The sequence below is a fragment of the Rhincodon typus genome, unplaced genomic scaffold, assembly GCF_021869965.1.
Source record: "Rhincodon typus isolate 14 unplaced genomic scaffold, sRhiTyp1.1 hic_rhity00000051, whole genome shotgun sequence".
NCBI lineage: Eukaryota > Metazoa > Chordata > Chondrichthyes > Orectolobiformes > Rhincodontidae > Rhincodon > Rhincodon typus.
This window is the reverse complement of record NW_025965689.1, coordinates 1,467,842-1,477,236: the sequence shown is the minus strand read 5'-3', so window position 1 is coordinate 1,477,236 and position 9,395 is coordinate 1,467,842. Positions and strand designations below refer to the sequence as shown.

The 9,395-nt window shown below is 44.4% G+C and overlaps 2 pseudogenes; both read left to right on the top strand.

The window, feature by feature from the left end:
* Window positions 1-4,866: 4,866 nt before the first annotated feature.
* On the top strand, window positions 4,867-6,147 carry LOC125488137 (annotated as a pseudogene).
* Window positions 6,148-7,156: 1,009 nt separating this feature from the next.
* On the top strand, window positions 7,157-8,074 carry LOC109931458 (annotated as a pseudogene).
* The last annotated feature ends 1,321 nt before the right edge of the window (window positions 8,075-9,395 follow it).

Sequence of the window (9,395 nt, the reverse complement as noted above, 5' to 3'; positions counted from 1 at the left end):
GCAGCCTTAAGGTGGATGAATTACCTGTGCCTGACCATTCTCGGATGTGGTGGAAGTCTAGGCAAGAACATGCAGAGGCCCTTGCAGAGATTTTTGCTTCATGTGTAGCCACTGGTGAAGTTCAGGAAGACTGGAGGGTGGCTAATGTTGTTCTATAGTTCAAGAAAGGTAGCAAAGACAAGCCAGGGAACTGCAGGCCAGTGAGCCTGATATCAGTGGTAGGCAGGTTATTGGAGAGGATACTGAGGGACAGGATCAACCAACATTTGGACAGTCAAGGTCTGATTAGAAATAGTCAGCATGCATTTGTGCGTGGGAAGTCATGCCTGACAAATCTTTTAGAGCTTTTTGAAGAGTAACCAAATGGATAGATGAGGGTAGGGCTGTGGATGTTGTCTATATGGACTTTAGTAAGGCCTTTGACAAGGTCCTACATGGCAGGCTAGTAATAAGGTTTGGAGCAGCGGGAGTGCGAGCCAGGGTGCTGACGGGAAGGTAAGATTTTTCTTTTCCTTTTTAAAAACTTACCTCGTGCAGCAGCAGCCTTCTTGTTTGGAGCAGCGGGTGTGTCTGCAGAGAACGCGAACCAGGTAGGAACTAATACATTCAGGCATTGGCTAAGGTAAGGCTTTTTTTTATTCTTCTGGAAATCTAGATTAGAGGGAATCAAAGCTAGGGCAGTCACATGCTCCTCTTGCAGGATGTGGGAGGTAAGGGTCACTGCTGGAATGACCAGAGAAAGGGTAGGGTCGATCGAGGATTGTAAAGGGAATTTGTGTACGGAACCTAAAGAGATAGGAGAAGTCCTTAATGAATACTTTTCTTCGGTATTCACAACTGAGAGGGATTTGGTTGTGTAGGAGGACAGTGTGAAACAGGCTGGTAGGCTAGAGGAGGTCGATGTCAGTAAGGAAGATGTACGAGGGATTTTGAGGAACTTGAAGATAGAGAAGTCCCCCGGGCCTGATGGAATTTATTCAAGGATTCTACGGGAAGCGAGGGAAGAGATCACAGGGCCTTTGGCGATGATCTTTTTGTCCTCACTGTCCACGGGTATAGTGTCAGAAGATTGGAGAGAGGCAAACGTCATTCCCTTGTTCAAAAAAGGGAATAGGGATAACCCCGGAAATTACAGGCCAGTCAGTCTTACGTCAGTGGTGGGCAAGTTATTGGTAAGGGCTCTGAGAGATAGGATTTATGATCACTTGGAAAGGCACAGTTTGATTCGTGATAGTCAGCATGGATTTGTGAGGGGTAGATCGTGCCTCACAAATCTTACTGAATTCTTTGAAGAGGTGACCAAAGACGTAGATGAAGGTAGAGCAGTGGATATAGTATACATGAATTTAAGTAAGGCGTTTGATAACGTTCCCCATGGTAGGCTCATGCAGAAGGTAAGGAGGCATGGGATAGGGGGAAATGTGGCAGATTGGATTCAGAATTGGCTGACCCTTAGAAGACAAAGGGTGGTAGTGCACAGAAGATATTCAACATGCTGCTCGGTTACGAGTGGTGTACCATAAGGATTGTTCTGGGTCCTCTTCTATTTGTAATTTTCGTAAATGATTTAGATGAAGGAGTGGAAGGGTGGTTTCGTAAGTTCACGGACGATACGAAGGTGGGTTGAGTTGTGGATAGTGCGGAGGGCTGCTATAGGTTACAAAGGGACATTGATTGGGTGCAGAGCTGGGGTGAGAAGTGACAGATGGTGTGAGGTGATTCATTTTGGAAGGACAAACTTGAAAGCAGAATACAGGGTTAACGGAAAGATTCTTGGCAGTGTGGAGGAGCAGTGGGATCTTGGGGTTCATGTCCACAGTTCCCTGAAAGTTGCCACGCAAGTAGATAGAGTTGTTAAGAAGGCGTATGGTGTGTTAGCTTTCGCTAATAGAGGGATTGAGTTCAAGAGCCGTGAAGTTATGCTCCAGATATACAAAATCCTGGTTTGGCCACATCTGGAGTATTGTGTCCAGTTCCGGTCACCTTATTACAGGAAAGATGTGGAAGCATTGGAAAAGGTGCAGGGGAGAATTACCAGGACGTTGCCTGGAATGGAGGGAAGGTCCTATGAGGAAAGGTTGAGACAGCTAAGGCTTTTCTCTTCCGAACGACAGACATTGATAGGTGACTTGATAGAGGTATACAAAATGATCAGAGGTATAGATAGAGTGGACAGCCAGAGACTTTTTCCTCGGGTGGAGGTAGCTATTACGAGGGGGCATAGTTTTAAAGTGAGTGGAGGTAGATAAAGGGGAGACATCAGAGGTAGGCTTTTTGCACAGAGAGTGGTCGGAGCGTGGAATGCGTTGCCGGAGAGGGTAGTGGAGTCGTCCTCATTTGGGGCATTTAATCGGCTATTAGACAGGCATATCGATGATAGTATAAGGTGGGGTTGGAGGTTAGATAGACCTTAGGATTAGGGTAAATGTTTGGCACAACATTGTTGGCCGAAGGGCCTGTACTGTGCTGTATTGTTCTATGTTCTAACATTCGGTTGCATGGGATCCAGGGAAAGCTAGCTAATTGGATTAAAACTTGGCTTGATGTTCGGAAGCACAGGATGATGGTTGAAGGTTGTTTCTTGGAGTGGAGGCCTGTGACTTGTGGTGTGCCACAAGGGTCGGTGCTGTGACCTTTGTTATTTGTTATTAACATAAATGTTCCGGATGTGAATGCACAAGGCATGATTAGTCAATTTGCGGATGATGCAAAATTCGAAGGTATCATTGATAGTGAGGAATGTTATCAAAAATTAGAGGGATCTTGATCAGATGGAGAAGTGGGCTGAGGATTGGAAAATGCACTTCAATACAGATAAGTGTGAGGTGTTACACTTTGGAAAGTCAAACCAAAGTAGGCCTTATACAGTAAATGGTAAGGTCCTGAGCAGTGTTGTGAAACAGAGGGACCGAGGAGTACAAGTACGTAGTTCATTGAAAGCGGCGTCACAGGTGGATAAGGTCCTGAAAAAGGCATTTGGCATGTGAGCCTTCATTGATTGAGGCATTGAGTATAGGACTTGGTACATTATATGACAGTTGTATAAGTCGGTGGTGAGACCACACTTGGAGTATTGTGTACAGTTTTGGTCGCCTGGTTACAGAAAAGACATAGTTCAACTGGAAAGCGTTCAAAGAAGATTTACGCAGGACTGGTAGGCCTGAGTTATAGGGAGAGTTTGATCAAAATAGGACTTTATTTCTTGGAACGTAGGGGAATGAGCTGTGACCATATTGAGGTGTATAAAATCATGAGAGGCATAGATAGGCTAAATGCATATAGTGTTTTTTGCCCAGGGATGGGGAATTGAAAACTAGAGGACATAGGTTTCAGGTGAGACGACAAGGATTTAAGAAGAACCTGAGGGGCAACTTCTTCATGCAGAGAATGGTGCACAAGTGGAATAGGCTGCCAGAGAAAGTGGTTGAGGCAGGTACAATAGCAACATCTAATAAAACATTTGAATAAGTACATGGTTGGGAAGAGTTTAGTGGGAGATGGACCAAATATGGGCAATTGGAACTCACTGAGTGGGCACCATGGTCAGCATGAACCAGTTTGGGCTCAAGAGCCTTTGTCCATACTGTGTGACCCTATGACCTCAAACTACAATGGGACCTTGACCAAAAGGACCAATGGGCTGGGGAGTGGCAGCTGGAGATTAATCTTGAAAAATGTGAGGTGCTGCAAGTTGCGAGGGAAAATCAGGGCAGCACTTGCACACTTAATGGTAAGCTCCAGGGAAGTGTTGCCAAACCAAGAGGCCTTGGAGTGCAGGTTCATAGCTCCTTCAAAGTGGAATTACAGGTACGTAGGGCAGTGAGGAAGGTGTTTGATTGGTCAGTGCATTGAGTGTATAGATTGGGAGGTCATGTGGCCACTTTTTGAATGCTGTATTCAATTCTGGTCTCACCTTGCTAGAAGAAAGATGTTGTTAAACTTGAAACGGTTTAGAAAAGGGTTACAAGGATGTTGCCGGGGATAGAGAGTTTGAGCTGTAGGGAGAGACTGAATAGGCAGTTCTTTATTTATTCCTGAATCAGCAGTTTTATATTTCCTTGGTGTGTTGGAGGCTGAGTGGTGACCTTATCGATATTTATAAAATTATGAGGTGCATGGATGGGGTGAACAATCAAGATCTTCTCCCCAAGGTAGAAGAATCCAAAACTAGAGGACGTGGGTTATCGGTGAGAGGGGAAAGTTTTAAAAGGAATTGAAGGGGCAACGTTTACACACACTGCGTGGTGTGTTTATGCATTGAATGCCATAAGAAGTGGCGGAGGCTGATAAAACTACAACATTTAAAAGGCTTCTTGATGAGTATATGAAAAGGAAGGGTTTAGAGGGATATGTACCTAATGCTAGTAAGTGGGACTAGATTAATCTAGGATATCTGGTTGCTATGGACGAGGTGGACCCTAGGGTCTGTTAACATGTTGTACATCTCTATAACTGTATCACAGGAACAGTTTGTGACAGAATAATAATCTTTCACACTGCATAAACAGACAGACCGATAACTGCACTCCCATTTTCACATTGCAGAGATTGACAAATATTCGGCAAAGTGTCCCTCAGTAAACCTGAATGTCTTAACAGTACAGTGTTGCTCACAGCGTGATAAGGAAATCTCAGATAGTGATGAAACAAAATAATATTTTACAAATAAAAGATTGTCATGAGCAGAATAAAACACATTGTCACAATTAAAATCTCACAGGTACTGTGTTCAAAATATCATTAAATGACAATAATTAGTTCAATTTAGAGTGAGCTCGGAGTTTGATCCATGTATAAAATTTTGGTTTGTGTTTCCCATTTCGTTGCAGATCCTGACAGATCCTCATTGTGTCCCACATTAACCATTCGGAGAGAGACTAAATGTCATGTATTGACATTGTTGTAAACTACCCAATCAGGAACAAGGATTTCCCCCATCCTTCATTCGCATTGCTGACGCCGTCAGGCTATAAAAAGCGAGCTCCGAGCCTTCCTTTTTTCTGTGTCTGAAAGTGACCGTCACTGTGGCTGATGAGAAGAAAGCGCAGCCAACTTCCAAGAAGGGCGCGAAGAAAATCATCAAGAAGGCGCCAGGCAAAGGCAGCAAGAAAAGGAAACGATCCAGGAAAGAAAGTTACTCCATCTACATCTACAAAGTGATGAAGCAGGTTCACCCCGACACCGGCATCTCCTCCAAGGCCATGAGCATCATGAACTCGTTCGTCAACGATATTTTCGAGCGTATCGCGGGGGAGGCTTCCCGCCTGGCCCATTACAACAAGCGCAGCACCATTAGTTCCCGGGAGATCCAGACCGCCGTGCGGCTGCTGCTGCCCGGGGAGCTGGCCAAGCACGCCGTGTCGGAGGGTACAAAGGCGGTGACCAAGTACACTAGCTCCAAGTGAGACACCAGTGTGCTGACAAAAACACACATCCAAAACCCAACGGCTCTTTTAAGAGCCATCCACAATTTCACTGAAGCTGCTGAACCATTTTAAGTTTGTAAGTGATTTGGGGTCTGTATAATTGATGTCCCTAAGTTTTTTGTGTTTCTTTTTATAAACGTTCTAAAAATTAACGCGTGTTCCCTGACTCTCTGTCCTTTATTCTCGGTTGCGGACATATCCAGTCTCTTTACTTTGCCTGGATATTTATCGCCAAAGTCATTTTTCAGCAACTTCTGTATGTTCCAGTTACTCTTCAACCCTTGATCAGGGCAGCAGCTACAGTGCCCCGTGGGGTATGATACTTGAGTTTCAGCCCCGGGGGAACTAAACTGACTGTTCGAGTCTCATGAATAGATTTTGCAGTTTACTCTTTTTTTTCAATTTTCAGAACTCCATGAAGGCTTGGTCTGATTTTTGTGGAATACTGTAAATGAGGCTTTCAGCTGTCGGTGAGAGGCTTTCAAAATGAACGGAGACAAAGCCAGAATAGCTGCCGGATTGCGACACCAAGTGTGAAACTGTGGCTGAAGTCTGAACAAGGACAAGAAGGGAGGGCAACTTCAAACTGTTGTTTAAAGATTTAACGCGCTCACCCGGAACAACGTTGTTTGTGGTTTTATAAGTATATCAGGGTGCACTTGTAATGTGAAAGTGAATTAAATTCGAAGAAAAATTAAATTATTCATTCCTCTTTGCAAAACTTTTCTCTATTTCGTACATGTTGGAGGTTTTTCAAACTTGTCCCGGTGAGGTAGGAAGCCTGAATATCTCCCGTGGCAACGAAAAAAAATGACGGTGCGATTTCTGTGTTGTTAAAATTTCCAAATCTCTGTGCTTTTGTCCGATTTTTTTTTTCAGAATGCAGAATGTGGGGCTTTCTGCTGGGGCGGAGAGGCTTTCAAAATGAACCGAGATCAACGGGAAAGTCTGATACAGCACAATAAGTGAGGGCCACTTTACAAAATTGTCTGAAGACGGTGTTGCTTAGGGAGTGAGAACGAGAGATTTACCGTATCGCAGTTCCTACTATCTCAGATTGTGTGAAGTGCGCATTTGTAATGTGAAAGGAAATTAAATCGTTAGCATTTATGCACTATTCTTTGTAAAACGTCTTCCTTGTATTGTCCATATTGGCGGGCTTTTCAAATCGGAAAGAAAACGTACTGGCATCGCAAATGTGGAAATATTGTTGATGTAGTGCAATAGGGAGGGTGATTGTGAAATATTGTTTAAAGCAGTACTGCTCTCACCCAGAAAGAAATAGTGGTGTGATACTTGGATATATTAATAAAAGTGCTGATGTGAATTAAAATCAATTTTCAGCGGGTTCTTTCTTTTTGCTTCCGCTTATTCTTAAGGTTCAGGGAAATAAAAACAGCAAGATCAGAAATAGACAGATTCAACTAGGCCAGGGAACGAGACAGAGATAGTGTGAAGTATGCAGGTGTATTCTAAAAGTAAATTATCTGAAGTGTGAACGCATTCTTTGTAAAACTGTTTTATACATTTTGGCGGGCTTTTCAAATCAGAAAGAAAGTGGTTGATGGTTTGGCGCCGGTATTTTCCGGCCTCCGCCCCGGGCCCTCTCCGGATTGGTGAGTGAAACAGATATCTGATTGGGAATTGAAATTACATTAGGAGATGCTGAACAATATGACCAATCAACAATAGCCGCACCACCATTCCTCCCGAAGGTATAAGAGGGCGGAATGTGGGCGATATGCAGCATTCGCTGTGAAAGTGCTTGTGAGATTGTGGCCATGTCTGGGAGAGGAAAGGGCGCTGGTGGGAAAGCTCGCTCGAAGGCGAAGTCCCGGTCGTCCCGGGCTGGCCTGCAGTTCCCGGTGGGCCGTGTTCACAGGCTCCTGAGAAACAGTAACTATGCTGAGCGTGTGGGTGCCGGAGCGCCGGTCTATCTGGCTGCGGTGCTCGAGTATCTGACGGCTGAAATGCGGTAACGCGGCCCGGGACAACAAGAAGACCCGTATCATCCCCAGGCACCTCCAGCTGGCCGTGCGCAACGACGAGGAGCTCAACAAGCTGCTAGGAGGGGTGACCATCGCTCAGGGTGGGGTGCTGCCTAATATCCAGGCCATGCTGCTGCCCAAGAAAACCACCGCTGGAGGCGCCACTAAAAAGTAAAGAGACCGTTATTTCATCTGACGACCCAAAGGCTCTTTTAAGAGCCACCCACAGTGTCTGTGAAAGAAACGAGACCCTCACCACTGCCGAGTTCATTTTAATTTCCTTTGTGTTACTGAGAGATCGGTAACATAATATTCACCCTGCCATCAGTTAGTGTTACTGAGCTATAACCGCCTGGACGGAATGTATCCATGAGGCAGTTTCCTGTAATTGCATTGGAAAGATCCAACACTGGTGGAGGAGCATCAATAAATTTAGAAATCGGGAAATAATGACCCCGCTAGTCGCAAAGCGATTCAGTGTCTCTTGACATGATGTTTTCGACCAGATGTAACTATCTGCGGTACTGTACCCCCTCCGCATATGCTTTCTTTCCCCATCTCGGGTCTCCGCTCTCAATGCGAGGTTTTGGGTGGCTCTGAAGAGAGAATGGCGGTTGTATGTTTAGCACTGAAGCAGTTGTTGAACGTGTGCTGTCTGTTGTGTCGAATGTTTGATTTAAAGATTTGAGATTGTTTCATTGGTTTTATTTCAACATTGGTTTTTTGATGAATAAGCTGAAACGAGTATTTAAAACAAACTAGCATCTAATCGATGGTTCTGGCGATTTAAGTCTAGGATTACGGATACCAATGTTCATGGACTAGCATTTAATCGAGTGGATTGGCGTGATTTGTATCTAGATATGTGTGTAAATTACAGGCTTCAATATCCTTTCGCAATTTAGTGGTGTACTGTTTGCAATGCTCCCTCGGTGGTACTGGATCATATCACATACAATCACGAGTAAATAGTGAATATGAGACATACACCTGCACCCAGTGGTGAGATGGGAGTGAATTCATCCACCCAGGAGCTTTATTTGATTGCAATTTTTTAAATTTATTTTATATTTAGACAATCGAGATTTGAAAGTCAGAACAGGTTAGTATGGAATTGGAGAAACTGTTTATTTGTGGAATGAACTCAAATGAGTGGCAGATGGATTTTACATCAGGTAAATGTGAGTTGCTACTTTTTTTGGAAAGCCAAATCAAGCCAGAACTTGCACACCTCGATGGGGAATGTTGCTGAACAAAGAGACGTTGCAGTGCAGATTAATAGTTCCTTGAAAGTGGAGTTGCAGGTAGATGGGATAGTGAAGGAGGTGTTTGGTATGCCTGTCTGTATTGGTCAGTGCATTGAGTATGGGAGTTGGGAGGTCACGTTGCATCTTTACAAGACATCTGTTCGGCCACTTCAGCAATATTGTGTATAATTCTGGTCGCCCTGCCATAGGAAGGATGCTGTGAAACTTGAAAGGGTTCAGAAAAGATTTACAAGGATGTTGCCAGGGTTGGAGGGTTTGAGCTGTTGGGAGAGGTTGAATAGGCTGGGGCTATTTTTTTTTCCTGGAACCTCAGCAGCTGAGGAGTGACTTCTCTCGAGGTTTAGAAAATCATGAGGGAGATGGATAGGAGGAGTAGAAAGGTGCTGTCCTCGGGGTGGCAAAATCCAAAACTAGAGAGGATATAGTTTTAAGGTGTGAGGAGGAAGATAATATGTGACCGATGGTGACTTTTTCAGAGGGTCGTGCATGCGTGGAACGAGCTGCCAGAGGAGGTTGTGGAGACTGGTACAATTACAATGGTTAAAAAGCATCTGGATGTGTATATGAATAGGAAGGGTTTAGAGGGATAAGGGCCAAATTCTGGCAAATGGGATTAGGTTAATTTAGACTGTCTGGACCAACTTGTTCATGTCGACCAAACAGCCTGTTTCCAAGCTGTCCAATTCTACGACTATGACAAACAAGTAAAGTCA